The sequence below is a fragment of the Salvelinus fontinalis genome, chromosome 3, assembly GCF_029448725.1.
Source record: "Salvelinus fontinalis isolate EN_2023a chromosome 3, ASM2944872v1, whole genome shotgun sequence".
NCBI lineage: Eukaryota > Metazoa > Chordata > Actinopteri > Salmoniformes > Salmonidae > Salvelinus > Salvelinus fontinalis.
Genome location: NC_074667.1, coordinates 36,263,997 through 36,281,556, shown reverse-complemented (window position 1 = coordinate 36,281,556; position 17,560 = coordinate 36,263,997). Strand labels below are relative to the sequence as shown.

Here is a 17,560-nt window from a genome sequence, read left to right as displayed (position 1 = left end):
AGGACATGACATGCATGGTTTCGGAGATGCATCAATCTAGCCCAAGCTGATGCTGCAAGTCTTGGAGAGAGTGAAATATTGTTTCTAGTCTGGATAAACGCAAACGTGCAACTTTCTCTCCCTGTCAGACATTAACATGTGATAGGGAGGGGGGGGGGGGCAGCGGTCTAAGGCACTGCAGCTCAATGCAAGAGGCGTCACTACAGTTCCTAGTTCGAATCTAGGCTGTATCACATCTGGCCGTGATTGGGAGTCCCATAGGACGGCGCATAATTGACCGTCATTGTAAATAAGAGTTTGTTCTTAACTGACTTGCGTAGTTACATAAATAATAACGTCTCCGCATTAGGCCTATAAACAAACAGTAGACTATTCAAACATATAATTGTTTAATCAATAGGCCTATTGATATTAATCTCACAAAAATACATTAAATGAATGATAGACAATAGTATTAGAACCAAATGTCATCGCAAGAACGATTTAACTTAATCGAATTGGATTCAAGCGAAAGGCAAATATCTTTTGAACAATTAACTCGTGTGGCCACTACTTGCTCATGCATGACTGCATGTAAAATACCTGTTTATGTCTGGTATTGATACTACTCTGTAGTAGACCTCTACGTAATACTGGATGACCTACACTAGGAATTCCTAATGGGAGATACAGCCAAAGCATTCTATTGATGGAGAGTCTATTCGAGAATGAGAAGAGGCGACCCTGTCTTCACATAAAGTATACTCTATTGTAGTCTTATTTGTTGACACATATGCCTATGTGTGGCACAGAGAATGTGATTAGAATGCCCCTGGTATACTACCCATCCAACCTGTTAGGTCACTATCAAACGGTTCAGATGCATGGACACATTTGGTGGCAAAGTTTGGGGCAGCGTTGTGCGTGTTCAAATCGAATCATATTGCATTGGTTAAATGCGCCGAATACAACCGGTGTAGACTTTACCGTTAAATGCTTACTTACGAACAAATTCCCAACAATGCAGAGTTAAAAAGTAAGACAATTATTAGTTAAATAAAAAGTATATTTCAATATTTGTTCATAGCGGAATTATTGTGTTGATATGTGTTTTTCCATCAGCCTACTAAATAAGTTATTCTATATTTGTATGTGAGACTGATGTGGTTTCGTTGCACTTCACTGCTCCACCACTGTATGACGGGACGTCTCAGCTTTTCCAGCACCAGAGGCCAAGTCTTCCGACGCCTCGTGCACTGTTACGCACGCTTTCAGACTGCATAGTCCTGAACGAGCACGTCGAGAGCAACAAGCGGTTCACAAACAACTTTTGACAGCACAGTATTTAATGTTTCAAGCTTTTATATACATAGTAAACCGTCGCCTATTGGATTATAGACTAAGACAACTACCCGACATCGGATGGAAATAAAATTATACAGCTTTTGGTTAATATTGTGTCTTGAATTTCTGTGAAAGATTAGGCTACAGTGTGCATATAGAGCTGTGCGTTTATGCCTACGGAAAGTAATAGTTAATGGTTACGCGTCTTTTGCGTAGTCGCACTATTGTCATGTTTCATTTTTCATTATCATTCTAAAAACTCATGTTTCACAATCAACAGATCAAAAATTCGACTCCGGTGGGACTCGAACCCACAACCTTTGAATCACTTCGATCCTTAACCTAGAAGTCCAATGCGCTATCCATTGCGCCACGGAGCCGCTGGTTGTACATTGAGAAGTTTGAAATACAAACAGCAGCCTCGAAAGATGCACATTTTGTATACACGTCATTCTCTCAAGTTTAGAGCAGTTTTAAAATATGAACAATATTTGAATTAAAATCCAATGCCTACAACTCAAGTTTTGGTCATATATTAAATTTAACACAACTGTTACACCACTCCAGTAGCCTACCATTTCTTACATCTTTGGAATGTGTTGCTCTTTCTTTACAATATTGTAGTTGCGAAACCCTATGAAACGCTACCTCCCTGACAACGGTGAGTCAAGGAAATGTCTGGTTGCGACAACCAATCATATCGTCGTCTGCAACTACGATTTGCACTCACCATTTGCACTCACCAACCAATCCGAGACACCAGTGCAACCATGTTATAACCAATAATTGACCAATGAGAACAGAGCTATTTAATTGTGAGGAACTAGACGAGGCGCGGTCTCTCTCATGCAACTTGCAAGTAAGCATTTCATTACACTGTTTACATCCAGCTGTATCCTGTGTACATGACCTATAGTAGACTAATGAGGATATCCTCACCACTGATAAACGCTGGCCAGTCGAGGTTACCCTACCAATAAGTAATTGTAGCGGATTCAGAGGTCATGTTCTACTAAACATGACACACTCGCCAGCCCGACATCGAATCCCGTAACGGCCCGTATTTAGCTTAGAATCGTTCATTTTATGCTTTCTTTATTTTCTTACTGTGAGAATCTGACAGCAGAAAACCATAGGGTTTATTCCGACTATCCCCGCTCATTTTATGCCGTAAATCTGTCATCATCCATAATCTCTTTTTGTCAAACCACTCACCCTCATCAGGATTTTAACTGGTTTCAGGTTAGGCAAAAAATGTTATCATATCTGTAATCCAATACACAAGATAAAGGGCTTAATCTATTAATTTAAAATCAGGTTTAAAAACCGTAATATTGGGCAAGTTGTTTTGATTCTTCAATTCGACCTATTTCCTTGATTTACAGATAATTTACCCTTCGCTAAGCCCCACCCCCGTGGTTAATGTTGCAACCTTGGACAACATTTTCTCGAGAAGCCCAATTTCCACTTCTAACCACTGGCGAAATCCCCCCACAATGATATGATCTCAAACGTTTTTTTTTTAATACACAATGAAATTTAACACAGACTACACCTTGCTAATCGGGAGACTCTCAGGTATGTTGTGGTGGACTAGCATTACAATTTATTCATGGGAACCTGGTAAAAGGATGGTTGTAGTGTGGCAAGCCACAAATCGTATTCTGTGTCGACAGCAGATTAATTTTGTTCATAACATGTCCAATTTAGCCTACTAACAAACATTTTTGGGGGAAAAAGTTATATTTACTGGCTAGCTAGCTAGTGTTAGCTATGTTGTACGGTCTTCAATGAGGTTTAATGGTGGTTGGTGTAAGAGTTTAACTTTACGTCCGTCCCCCCGCCCGGGCGCGAACCAGGGACCCTCTGCACACATCAACAACAGTCACCCACGAAGTTACCCATCACTCCACAAAGGCAAGGGGAACCACTACTTCAAGGTCTCAAAGCGAGTGACGTAACCGATTGAAACGCTATTAGCGCGCACCACCGCTAACTAGCTAGCCATTTCACATCCGTTACATTGGCATCCAATAAATGTTGCATTACCGCCACGTACTAGACTGGAGTATAACTCCCTTATACTTTGCTTGAATTTTTTAAATAAATAAATCATCAAATACCCTACCATCTAACCCAACACTCACTGAAACCCCACCACCCTACTCCACTATTTCAATCTATTTATTCCTACCTCAGGCCAACAGCCTGAAAGGACAAGACAGAACACTACCACTCAACACACCCTGTAACTCTTCTGACGTCAAGTCTCGTACACCTAATTATCTCTCTGCAGCTGCCACCACAACCTAAATTTTATGCTACTTATGTTCCATCTCTAAAGTACAGTTGATAACCATTGCTATAAATAAACCCTGTGCCTTCGAAAAAGTATTCAGAACCCATGACTTTTTCCAAATTTTGTTACGTTACACCCTTATTTTTTTAAAATACGTTTTCCTCAGTCTACACACAATACCCCATAATGACAGAGAAAAAACAGGTTTTTAGTATTTTTCGGAAAGTATTCAGACCCCTTGACTTTTTCCACATTTTGTTTCGTTACAGCCTTATTCTAAAATTGATTAAATTAAATTTTTCCCTCATCAATCTACACACAATACCACATAATGACAAAGCAAAAATAGAAACACCTAATTTACATACGTATTCAGAACCTTTGCTAGGAGACTCGAAATTGAGCTCAGGTGCATCCTGTTTCCATTGATTATCCTTGAGATGTTTCTATAACTTGATTGGAGTCCACCCGTGGTAAATTCTATTGATTGTACATGATTTGGGATGCACACACCTGTCTATGTAAGGTCCCACAGTTGACAGTGCATGTGAGAGCAAAAACCAAGCCATGAGGTCAAAGGAATTGTCCGTAGAGCTTAGAGACAGGATTTTGTCAAGGCACAGATCTGGGGAACGGTACCAAAACATTTCTGTAACATTGAAGGTCCCCAAGAACACAGTGGCCTCCATCATTCTTAAATGGAAGAAGTTTGGAGCCACCAAGACTTCCTAGAGCTGGCCACCAGGCCAAACTGAACAATCGTGGGAGAAGGGCCTTGGTCAGGGAGGTGACCAAGAACCCAGTGGTCACTCTGACAGAGCTCCAGAGATCCTCTGTGGAGTTGGGAACCTTCCAGAAGGAAAACCATATCTGCAGCACTCCACCAATCAGGCCTTTATGGTAGAGTTGCCAGATGGAAGCCACTCCTCAGTAAAAGGCACATGACAGGCCGCTTGGAATTTGTCAAAAGGTACATAAAGGACTCTCAGACCATGAGAAACAAGATTCTCTGGTTCTGATGAAACCAAGATTGAACTCTTGGGCCTGAATGCCGAGCGTCACGTCTGGAGGAACCCTGACAACATCCCTATGGTGAAGCATGGTGGTGGCAGCTTCATGCTGTGGGGATGTTTTTCATCGGCAGGGACTGGGAGACTAGTCAGGATCGAGGGAAAGATGAATGGAGCAAAGTACAGAGAGACCCTTGATGCACTCAGGACAAACCTGCTCCAGAGTGCTCAGGATTTCGGACTGGGGTGAAGCTTCACCTTCCAACAGGACAACGACCCTAAGCACACAGCCAAGACAATGAAGGAGTGGCTTTGGGACAAGTCTCTGAATGTCCTTGAGTGGCCCAGCCAGAGCCCGGACTTGAACCTGATCGAACCTCTCTGCAAAGACCTGAAAATAGCTGTGCAGCGATGCTCCCCATCCAACCTCACAGAGCTTGAGAGGATCTGCAGAGAAGATTTGGAGAAACTCCACAAATACAGGTGTGCCAAGCTTGTAGCGTAATACACAAGAGGACTCGAGGCTGTAATTGCTGCCAAAGGTGCTTCAACAAAGTACTGAGTAAAGGGTCAGGAATACTTCTGTAATCTGTTTTTTATTTTTAATATATTTGCAAAAAAATCTAAAAAACTGTTTTTGCTTTGTGTGTAGATTGATGAGGGGGGGGAACTATTTAATCAATTTTAGAATAACGCTGTAACAAAATGTGAAAAAAATAAATGGGTCTGAATACTTTCCAAATACACTATGTTATATGGTTATAAATATGACATCAAAATGTTGAAAATCTGATTTCCCCTTAGCTGATCATTGTCTGCAGATCATTATTCCCCTAGTAAATGTTAAACTGTCTCCTAGATGAAGAGCTGAGCTAGCAAACAATGTAACAAAATTATTATTTAGGTTTTGAAAACTACTCCATCAACAGACTGCATTTCAGGAATCAAAGTAGCAAGTACCCCTGGTGCACTGTTAAATTATTTAGCCATTTAAACAATATTCACACCCCTTGATTTTTTTAAATATCTTGTTGTGTTACAGCCTGAATTAAAATCGTTTCAAACTCAGATTCAACCACAAAGACCAGGGAAGTTTTCCTTACCAAGAAGACAGTGAATGTTCTTGAGTGGCCGAGTTACATTTTTTACTTAAATCTACTTGAAAATATATGGCAAACCTGCAAATGTTTGTCAATGATCAATGATCAACAAGCAATTTGACAGAGCTTGAAGAATTTTGAAAAAATAATGGTCAAATGTTGCACAACCCAGGTGTGGAAAGCTCTCAGAGACTTACCCAGACAGACTCACAGGTGTGATCACTGCCAAAGATGCTTCTACAAAGTATTGACTCATGGATGTGATATGTCTTTGTTTTATTTTCAATAAATGTGCCAAATTTTCTAAAAACATGTTTTCACTTTGTCATTATGGGGTATTGCTTGTAAACCTGTGAGAGAAAAAAAACATTGAATCAATTTTTAATTCAGGCTGTAATACAACGAAATGTGGAATAAGTCAAGGTGTATGAATACTTTCTGAAGGCACTGTATGATGAATTGAAAATGGAGAGACTGATCGCTTACTTCGTCAGAATGCCCAGCCAGTAAGGGGCGGAGGAAAACCATTTACTGTAAACCCCAAGGCATTTTGAACTCAAACACTTGTAATAAGTTTAACTCAGAGTCAATGAAAAGTTATTACTTGAAATGTTTGTGGTGCTGATTCAAAACTAGATGATAATAAATTAAAAGCATCAACTTTTTAAACTTATGATAACAAATTAACTTTTTACCCAGCATGCTCTACTGCAGGTAGATTTTGGGGGAATTGTTTTTAATATCTGTGTTTTTGCATGTACTTGATTGATTAATATTATTCTACACAAAGATAAATAACACATTTTTCGAAACCAGTCCAATCATTAACTGCAGTTAGATTTTTTGCACACATTACTGAAATGGTTTTCCCAGTTTAAATGGCTTAGGCAGTCTACTCACATAGTTTCTTACACTCAGTGGTGTTAAGTTCTTAAATAAAAAATACTTTGGGGTATGTACTTTACTATTTATATTTTTGACAACTTTTAATTTTATTTCACTACATTCCTAAAGAAAACAATGTACTTTTTATCCATACATTTTCCCTGACACACAAAAGTACTCGTTACATTTTGAATGCTTAGCAGGAAAGGAAAATGGTCCAATTCACACACTTATCAAGAGAACCCCCCTGGTTATCTCTACTGCCTGTAGGGGTGGACTCCCTAAACAAAAATGCTTTGTTTGTAAATTATGTTTGAGTTAGTGTGCCCCTGGCTATCCGTAAATAAAAAATTGTGCCGTCTGGTTTGCTTAATATAAGGAATTTGAACTTTTGATACTTAAGTATATTCTAGCAATTACGTTTACTTTGGATACTTAAGTATATTTAAAACCAAATACTTGTAGACTTTTACTCAAGTAGTATCTTACTGGGTGACTTTCACTTTTACTTGGGTCATTTTATATTAAGGTATCTTTACTTATACTGAAGTAAGTGGGTACTTTCCCCACCACTGCTTTACACTTGCAGTAATTATGAATGTAGGTTGTGGGTGTATAAAAGTTCCAACTGTTGGCCATTTTAACTCTGGCTGGATTCCAACAGGAATTACACATCTCTTTGCAAACCAGCATAATGTGTCTTGCAGGTAGGGGTGAAATCCCAGGTGAAAGATTCCTGGAAATCCTCCAACCAGGATTTTTTCCATTATCTGGGAATTTCAGGAAAGTTACTGGAACTTTGCAACCCTACTTATGCCTTGTAAACCTTAAGTTTCAGGCTGCCTTATGAGACATATTTTGTTATAGAGGTTAATTATAATACTATTCACCTAGGAACTTACTTGGTGAAGGCCACAGGATAAAAAATACCCGAATTCAACAACCATGTCTCTGTCACTAAGAAATAGAGTCATGGGTGGTAACTCTACAATTCACGCAAGAAGGCAAGGAATACTGGGAAATGATATTGGAGCCGTGGCTTAATAGGAGCGTTACTTTTTGTAAAATATTCAAACTGTTACAACTCAAATCTGGACCCCCTACAGCAGGCCTGGGCAATTATTTTCCATGGAGGGCCACATTAGAATATATTTTTGCCATCGCGGGACAGTATCATATTACAGGATTATATATAATGTGCATGACTGTGTTGACAGATATATCTAGGGGCACTCTCTCCCTATCCCAGTCTGCTGTCCCCACATGCTTCAAGATGGCCACCATTGTTCCTGTGCCAATGATTGCAAAGGTAACTGAACTTAATGGCTATCGCCCCATAGCACCCACTTCTGTCATCATAAACTACTTGGAGAGACTAGTCAAGGATCATATCACCTCCACCTTACCTGTCAACCTAGACCCTCTTCAATTTGCTTACCGCCCCAATAGGTCCACAGACGATGCAATCACCATCACACTGCACACTGCCCTATCCCATCTGGACAAGCGGAATACCTATGTAAGAATGGTGTTCATTGACTATAGCTCAGCATTCAACACCATAGTACCCTCCAAGCTCATCATTAAACTTGAGGCCATGGGTCTCAACCTCGCCCTGTGCAATTGGGTCATGGACTTCCAGGAGGCTGAAGAAATTTGGCTTATCACCTAAAAACCTCACAAACTTTTGCAGATGCACAATTGAGAGCATCCTGTCAGGCGGTATCACAGCCTGGTACGGCAACTGCACCGCCCACAACCGCAGGGCTCTCCAGAGGGTGGTGCGGTCTGCACAACACATCACCAACACATTCCTTTTTCCATTAGCTATTTGTTGTGGAATTGTTAGATATTACTTGTTAGATATTGCTTCACTGTCGGAACATGGAGGACAAGCATTTCGCTACACTCGCAATAACATCTGCTAACCATGTTTATGTGACCAATAAAATATAATTTGATTGAAATCACATCCAGATATGCTACTTATTTTACTTTTTTAACATACACAGAAATAAACCACATCCGTGTTATCCTTTCAGTAGGTATTTTCATTATTAAACATACAATGAACTACACAGAGGGAAAAGTACACTGTGCATTCAGCACCACGGACAGAACTCTTGTTAATGGGTATGCACAAAAACAGAGCGAGAGCTCAACATTACATTTAAACTACTCAATCAGTGTGAGGAGTGAAGTCTCTGATGGGCATTGACTAGAGCAGTGAAGTCAGGTATACAAACACAAATCAGTTCAAACACAAATCAGTTCAACATGTCACGGAGCACATCATTGACCAGAGCCTGGAACACTGCGGGAGCGTTGGTCAATCAGAATGGCATCACCAGATACTCGTAGTGCCCACTAGCTGTGTTAAAAGCTGTTTTCCATTCTTCTCCTTCCCGTATCGAACCAGATGGTAGGCTTTCCGAAGTTCCAACTTTGAAAATACAGTCACTAACTGGAGAGGCTTGAACGCCGAGGAGTGGAGTGGTAGTGCGTAACGGTTCTTTTCCGTGTATCATTGAGGCCCCGGTAGTCAATACAAGGGTGCAGAGTTTTGTCCTTCTCCACAAAGAAGAACCCTGCACTGGCAGGGGAGGACGAAGGATAAATGTTCCCTGCAACCAGAGTCCTCAATGTATTCCTCCATGGCAGGGAATAGAGCCGTCCCCTGCGCCGCCTTTAGGCAATGTGCGTAGCAGAACGGGCCCCACCCCAGGATAGATCCCGTAGCCCAGTCGATCAGGGGGTTGTGCCTCTGGAGCCATGACGATCCCAAAACCACGGGTGCATGAGGAGATTCAATGAGCAGGAACTGCATGGACTCACTGTGATTCCCTGACACTCTCAGGTTGATAGGAATAGGGCTGTGATTGATCCTGCAAATAGAGCACCCCTTCAATGATCTGGCATCTATGGAGAGGGTTTGTGTGGAGATCCCCAGCTCCGACACCACGGCAGTGTCCATAAAACTCTCGTTGGCCCAAGAGTCCAGAAGCACCAGGAGAGATTTAGACCGGTTACTCCACAACAGGATAGCATGGAGAGGAGTATGAGTAAAGAGAGATAGGAGACTCCCTGTATGACATGCCAGTTTACTCGTCTCTACTGATGGGCCTGGGCTTTTTATTGGACAGGTGGATATGTAGGTCATGAAGTTCCACAATACAGACAGCTTTTAGAGCTCAGTCTGCGTGAACGTTCCTCTGGGGATAATCTAGCCTTGCTCAGTTGCATGGGCGCCAGAGGAGATGAGTCGACAGTCCTCGATGATTCCCAAGGGAACTCGGGTAACTTCGGATTCTCTCGGGAGTGTTGGCGTCGGGGACTTCCGGGATTCTTCGGAGGCAAGGGAAAAACCGAGGACAAATGAGGGTGGTTGGGAATAGACTTACTCTCCCTCCTGCGTTCCTGTAGCTGCCCATAAATCCTTATGGTCAGGGCTATGAGGGAGTCGAGGTCCATGGGTATCTCCCGGGCTGCGAGCTAGTCTTTAATCCTCTCCGATAATCCATGAAGGAAGGTGTTGAATAGGGACTCCGGATTCCAGGCACTCTCGGCAGACAACGTGCGACCGTCTACCACGTAGTCAGCCACTCTACGGGAATCCTGACGCAGTTGCAGTAGCTTCCGAGCCGCTTCACTCCCGGGCATCAGAGAATCGAACACCTTCCTTACCTCCGCCACAATTGTCTCCAGATTATGGCACACAGTGGTTTGTTGCTCACACACCGCCGTAGCCTAGGCGAACGCCCTCCCAGACATCAGCGTTATAAGACAAGCTATCTTCGAGCGATCTGAAGTAAACAAAGAGGGCTGCAGCTCGAACATGAGGGAGCACTGGGAGAGGAACACCTGGCATGTTTCAGGATCCCCAGCATAGCGCTCTGGAGGAGGTAAGTGGGGTTCTCGTGGAGCCGGGGTAGGAAGGGGAGAAGGACAGCTTGTAGCGTGGTTACTGAGAGTCTGGGCGGGTACCGTTTTGGCTTGCTGTCTATTAGATAGCCCGCAGAATTGCTCTAGTAAGGTGTGGACGTTTGGTCATGGCGTTCTGCCACGGTGTGGAATCCTTCCATAAGGTTCCGTAGCAACTCCTTGTGTCTTCTAATGGTGGTTTCTTGTGAGGAGACAGTGTTGCAGAGTTGGTCCAAGTCTGCTGGGTCAGTCAATTCCAGTTCGTACTATCACGACTCAGGATATTACCCAGGTGCAGACACAGGAGGCAGATAGTACAGTTCTCGTAATATTTATTATACAAGGGAACAGGCCAGGGTAGGTCTAGGGCAGACAGAGGTCTGTAATCCAGGGCAGAGTCAAGGAGGTACAGAATGGCAGGCAGGGTCAGGGTCAGGGCAGGCAGACAGAATGGTCAGAAACGGGAAGACTACAAAACAGCAACTAGAAAGATTTGAAAAAGGGGAAACAAGCTGGTAAGATTGACGGGACAAGACGAACATAAAACACTGGTATAAATACACAGGGGATAATGGGGACAAATAGGAGACACCTGGTGGGAGGTGAAGACAAGCACAAGACCGGTGAAACAGATCAGGGCGTGACACTCAGGCAGCGAGAGCATGCTCCTCAAACAGTGGTTGATGCATGGAGTGAAATAAGTGTTCTTATGCTTATTTCTCAGTTACTCATATTAAACACATACTCCGCTATAAAATCCAAGTAGCCTTTAAAACCGACCATAAGGAATGCCACATGGCCTCCATTCGCTAATTGAGGGCATACAGATTACATGTCTTTTTCCCCCCTACCCCTAACCATTTGACAATGGGCCATTCTAAAATTAAATTGAGAATAGTAGGATGTGTGAAAATATGATCACTTGATGAGAGAACAGCTGTGCAGCCTGGGGCAAGAAACTTCTTTCTCAAATCGTCAATAGCCTGTAGTCGCACCATGCAGCCCATATATATTTTGATTTCTAAGACATTCTAAGGTTTATATCATTAACAACTAAAGTTGCCAAATAACTCGTCCTCTCACTGTCAACTGCGTTTATTTTCAGCAAATTTAACATGTGTAAATAATTGTATGAACATAACAAGATTCAACAACTGAGACATAAACTGAACAAGTTCCACAGACATGTGACTAACATAAATGTAATAATGTGTCTCTGAACAAAGGGGGGGGTCAAAATCAAAAGTAACAGTCAGTATCTGGTGTGGCCACCAGCTGCATTAAGTACTGCAGTGCATCTCCTCCTCATTGACTGCACCAGATTTGCCAGTTCTTGCTGTGAGATGTTACCCCACTCTTCCACCAAGGCACCTGCAAGTTCCTGGACATTTCTGGGGGGAATGGCCCTAACCCTCAGATCCAACAGGTCCCATACGTGCTCAATGGAATAGAGATCCAGGCTCTTCGTTGGCCATGGAAGAACACTGACATTCCTGTCTTGCAGGAAATCATGCACAGAACGAGCAGTATGGCTGGTGGCATTGTCATGCTGGAGGGTCATGTCAGGATGAGCCTGCCGGAAGGGTACCACATGAGGAAGGAGGATGTCTTCCCTGTAACGTACAGCGTTGAGATTGCATGCAATGACAACAAGCTCAGTCCGATGATGCTGTGACACACCGCCCCAGACCATGAAGGACCCTCTACCTTGATCCTGCTCCAGAGTACAGGCCTCGGTGTAACGCTCATACCTTCGACGATAAACGCAAATCCGACCATCACCTCTGGTGAGACAAAATCGCGACTCGTCAGTAAAGAGCACTTTTTGCCAGTGCTGTCTGGTCCAGCGACGGTGGGTTTGTGCCCATAGGCGACGTTGTATTGAATTACAACAGGCCTACAAGCCCTCAGTACAGCCTCTCTCAGCCTATTGCGGACAGTCTGAACACTGATGGAGGGATTGTGCGTTCCTGATGTAACTCGGGCAGTTGCTGTTACCATCCTGTACCTGTCCCGCAGGTTGATTTTCAGATGTACCAATCCTGTGCAGGTGTTGTTACATGTGGTCTGCCACTGCGAGGACAATCAGCTGTCTGTTCTGTCTCCCTGTAGCGCTGACTTAGACGTCTCACAGTACGGACAATGCAATTTATTGCCCTGGACACATCTGCAGTCCTCATGCCTCCTTGCAGCATGCCTAAGGCACGTTCACGCAGATGAGCAGGGACCCTGGGCATCTTTTTTTATGTGTTTTTCAGAGTCAGTAGAAAAGCCTCTTTAGTGTCCAAAGTTTTCATAACTGTGACCTTAATTGCCTACCGCCTGTAAGCTGTGTCTTAATGACCGTTCCACAGGTGCATGTTCATGAATTGTTTATGGTTAATTGAACAAGCATGGGAAACAGTGTTTAAACCCTTTACAATGAAGATCTGTGAAGTTATTTGGATTTTTACAAATTATCTTTGAAAGACAGGGTCCTGAAAAAGGGATGTTTCTTTTTTTTGCTGAGTTTATTTGTTCAGCACTTTTGAAATGTACAGCGACAGAAGTCAGAACATGGGCCATTCTTACAGTGTTCTCCCTGTACACCAAGTCACAACCGTAGGGTAATTGAAGGGTGCATATAAGCAGACAATTAAAGCTCTTACAATATTCAATGATTACATTTCTCTAAAACAGGTGTGAACGGATCAGCTTGACCAAAACACCCACACACAGGCAGGAGGCACAAAATGAACAGACCAGCGGCCATGGTTGTTATTCCTTTTCTTGTGATTGTTTTACTAAATAGGTCTTCTTTTGCCCGACATTATAACTCCAGTACAGGGTAACGTCCAACGCTAAAACACTAGCCTAACAAAACAAATAAACATAAACTAAGCCGTTGACCAAAAGGCCGTGACTAAAAAGGGAAAGCAAAACAACAAACGGCTACTCCTGTCTTTTGACTATAGTTTCTACTTAATAGTTACAGGAGGAACACTTCTCTCTACCTGTAGCCTGCCTTTGTTAACAGAGAGCCAAGGTGCCCCAGTAAAATAAGCTTTCTCTGCGGTAGGAAAATCAGACTTCCTCACAAGTCCCCATCTCTACTCCCAATTCCCCCCAAGCTCTTCTCCTGGCACACCTATATAGAGGAAGACACAAAGCAATTAGTGGGCTCAGGTGTGCACTAATTGGCTTTACACTTTACAGTACCTATCCCCTGAGGAGGGTGCTGTTGTATCGTCTTCCTCCGGCTGGTCACTGAACTCTTATACAGGTTATAGGCTACATGTGCACCACCAAGTCAGAACAGTAGGCAAAATGAAGAGGGGAAAATAGACTGAATTGTTAGGGTGAGGCACATGAGCTAGTAACAGCTTACTACACAAGATACACTTAGTATTACTTTCTTCGCTACAGTATACATATCTCCCTGGCATATTACATCATTTATGCAGCAACATAAAAAACATTTTTGGACTCACCTTACTCACTTGAACAGTAAGGTGGAGCAGCGGTCCTTCGTGGGCAAATTTTGTCATCAAACTTTATCATCAAAGTCTGGCATTCTCTGGATTTATGGTGCTTTCAAGACAACTGGGAACTCCAAAAAAACAAGGTCGAATCATGATGACATCAGTGATCTTCAGGTTGTAGCTCTGCAAAGAGGCCTGAGTTCCGGACTTACAATTCTGATTTGGATGATCGTTCAAAACATATTTTCAGAGTTGTAGATGGTTTTTTCCAGAGTTCCCAGTTGTCTTGAACTCACTGAAGTCAGATTTCCCAGTTCAGAGTTAAGTTGTTTTGAGCGCGGTAGAAATCATGCTGGATTGACAGCATGGCCAATGTTGAATGTTTATCATTTTAAGCTTGGAAAGAGACCCTTAAACCCAGACTTGGGACCACACAGCCACTCCACTGAATAGCAGGCTGGTGATTGCTTTGCAATGTTTGCAGTTAGCCACTGATTCCTTCCAAACCACTCATTGTTCAATTTGCGATTTTCAACTTGTTGTGTAATGTTTATGTCCAATGGCCAATGAGCACCGATACGTTTTATCTATAATTTCTCTTCATTATTTCTCTTCGTATGACAAGGATTAAAAATGATTTTTCAGTAGATTGCCGACTTGATTCATGATGATGACTGCTAGCTAAGATTTTGAAAGTATGATGTTGACATGATCACTCCAAACAAAGCTACTGGAGATATAACATGATTTGACTTAATTTTATCTGTGGCCAATGACCTTGAGCCTTCTTGGATGGGCACTTCTAATATAACTCTATGGCAGCATCCAAGGGGCTTGAATTTTCTAGCTCTACCCTTAGATTTGGCAGTAACAGTGTCCCCATGAGTGACAGAACACTGAGCCAATCACGGCGCAACTAGAGAACATTACCAACCCGTACGCTCCATATTTTCCTCTGGCTGCCCCACCACTACCACATAAAGCACTGAGCTAGGCTGAAACACCTGCATTTTGGAGTTGCCTTACTCAAGAAAGCACAAAAGAGACCATGTTTGTATGTGGCTTTATTAACTCAATAATTGTATATATTTTTTGTACATTGTTTGCAAACTGATATGTGACACGTATTAATGCCCAAATAACAGGCTAAACATGTTTTTTTTTGCTAAAAATGTGGGTCTCAATACAGGTGGGGCTCTGCCTCGTCTGCCCTGAATAACGGATCGCCACTGTCACATAGCAAGCTTTTGGGATACGTGTCTTTCCAGATTACACAATGATTTTTTTGTTGTGGACACTAAATCACCACACTCCCTCTCTTGCTCTTGGTCTTCATCTTTGTAAGTCACCTTGATTTAGCACCTGTGTGTTTTTTCAGTTTCTTCATGAAAATATTTAAAATAGTCCATGACACTAGCTAAAGCAAGGGAGCGAGATTCTTATCTACCTATCTTTCCGATTTGGTCCTGCCGTACATGCCTACACGTACGCTACGATCACAAGACGCAGGCCTCCTAATTGTCCCAAGAATTTCTAAGCAAACAGCTGGAGGCAGGGCTTTCTCCTATAGAGCTCAATTTTTATGGAATGGTCTGCCTACCCATGTGAGAGACGCAGACTCGGTCTCAACCTTTAAGTCTTTATTGAAGATTCATCTCTTCAGTAGGTCCTTTGATTGAGTGTAGTCTAGCCCAGGAGTGTGAAGGTGAACGGAAAGGCACTGGAGCCACGAACCGCCCTTGCTGTCTCTGCCTGGCCGGTTCCCCTCTCTCCACTGGGATTCTCTGCATCTAACCCTATTACAGGGGCTGAGTCACTGGCTTACTGGTGCTCTTCCATGCCGTACCTCGGAGGGGTGCGTCACTTGAGTGCGTTGAGTCACTGACGTGGTCTTCTTGTCTGAGTTGGCGCCCCCCCTTGGGTTGTGCCGTGGCGGAGATCTTTGTGGGCTATACTCGGCCTTGTCTCATGATGGTAAGTTGGTGGTTGAATTTATCCCTCTAGTGGTGTGGGGGCTGTGCTTTGGCAAAGTGGGTGGGGTTAAATCCTGCCTTTTTGGCCCTATCCCAGGGTATCATCGGATGGGGCCACAGTGTCTCCTGACCCCTCCTGTCTCAGCCTCCAGTATTTATGCTGCAGTAGTTTATGTGTCGGGGGGCTAGGGTCAGTCTGTTATATCTGGAGTATTTCTCCTGTCTTATCTGGTGTCCTGTGTGAATTTAAGTATGCTCTCTCTAATTCTCTCTTTCTCTCTCTCAGAGGACCTGAGCCCTAGGACCATGCCTCAGGACTACCTGGCATGATGACTCCTTGCTTTCCCCAGTCCACCTGGCCGTGCTGCTGCTCCAGTTTCAACTGTTATGCCTGCGGCTATGGAACCCTGACCTGTTCACCGGACGTGCTACCTGTCCCAAACCTGCTGTTTTCAACTCTCTAGAGACAGCAGGAGCGGTAGAGATACTCTCAATGATCGGCTATGAAAAGCCAACTGACATTTACTCCTGAGGTGCTGACTTGTTGCACCCTCGACAACTACTGTGAATATTATTATTATTTGACCATGCTGGTCATTTATGAACATTTGAACATCTTGGCCATGTTCTGTTATAATCTCCACCCGGCACAGCCAGAAGAGTACTGGCCAGCCCTCATAGCCTGGTTCCTCTCTAGGTTTCTTCCTAGGTTTTGGCCTTTCTAGGGAGTTTTTCCTAGCCACCGTGCTTCTACACCTACATTGCTTGCTTTTTGGGGTTTTAGGCTGGGTTTCTGTACAGCACTTTGAGATATCAGCTGATGTAAGAAGGGCTATATAAATCAATTTGATTTGATTTGGCTATAGCAGCACACAAGTAGACTAGAAATGCGTGCTGGGGCGGGCATGCCCTGAGCTCGTAAAGTGAGCGCTAGTGGAGCACTACTGGGGCGGGCGAGAAGGCTCCAGCCTTAGGGAATCTCGCTCCACAGCTCCAGTCAAATTGGGCACGCTCCACTCACATACTCTGGTTATGTGTGTGTGTGCATATTTAGTGAATGTGTGTTGTTTTTGTGCGTCAATGTAGTGTGTGTATATGGTTTGTATACTGTATATAGCATAGTGAGTGTGCGTAGAGAGTGCAGATAGTTTGGGTACTCTTGACTATTTAGCTGTCTGGCTGTTTAGCAGTCTTACCTATTGGGGGTAGAAGCTGTGTGAGAGAAAAATTACGTATTTACCTGCTTTGTTTAATATTAATAGTTAACAATTATATGCTTAACATTGGCTAAGAGATTTTCATAATTTGCAATAATGTGCTTCTGAGAAAGGATGGTTCACCCCTCTCTGCTCCCTGCAGCTGTTCTGGGGGTATCGTCAAGGACATGGGGCGACTCAGAAATAACTTGCGACTCGATATAGAGATAAACTTGAGGAACAGAATGTTTCCAATCATCTTCGCTTCTGTTCAACTTAGTCACATGGTCAAGACAAAGAGCCTCTGTGAGTGATCACAGTGTCTCAATCCATCCTGTTCTTCTGATATCTTTCAAGGGCACAGCTGTGTGGAGATGTGAAGCAAACAGAGG

General features: G+C 43.2%; 1 non-coding gene across 1 annotated transcript; it reads right to left on the bottom strand.

Moving 5' to 3' along the window:
- Positions 1-1,613: 1,613 nt before the first annotated feature.
- Positions 1,614-1,703, bottom strand: trnar-ucu (transfer RNA arginine (anticodon UCU)). The gene is given in 2 exon segments: positions 1,614-1,649; positions 1,667-1,703. It is a non-coding gene; the product is annotated as a tRNA-Arg (tRNA).
- Positions 1,704-17,560: the final 15,857 nt, after the last annotated feature.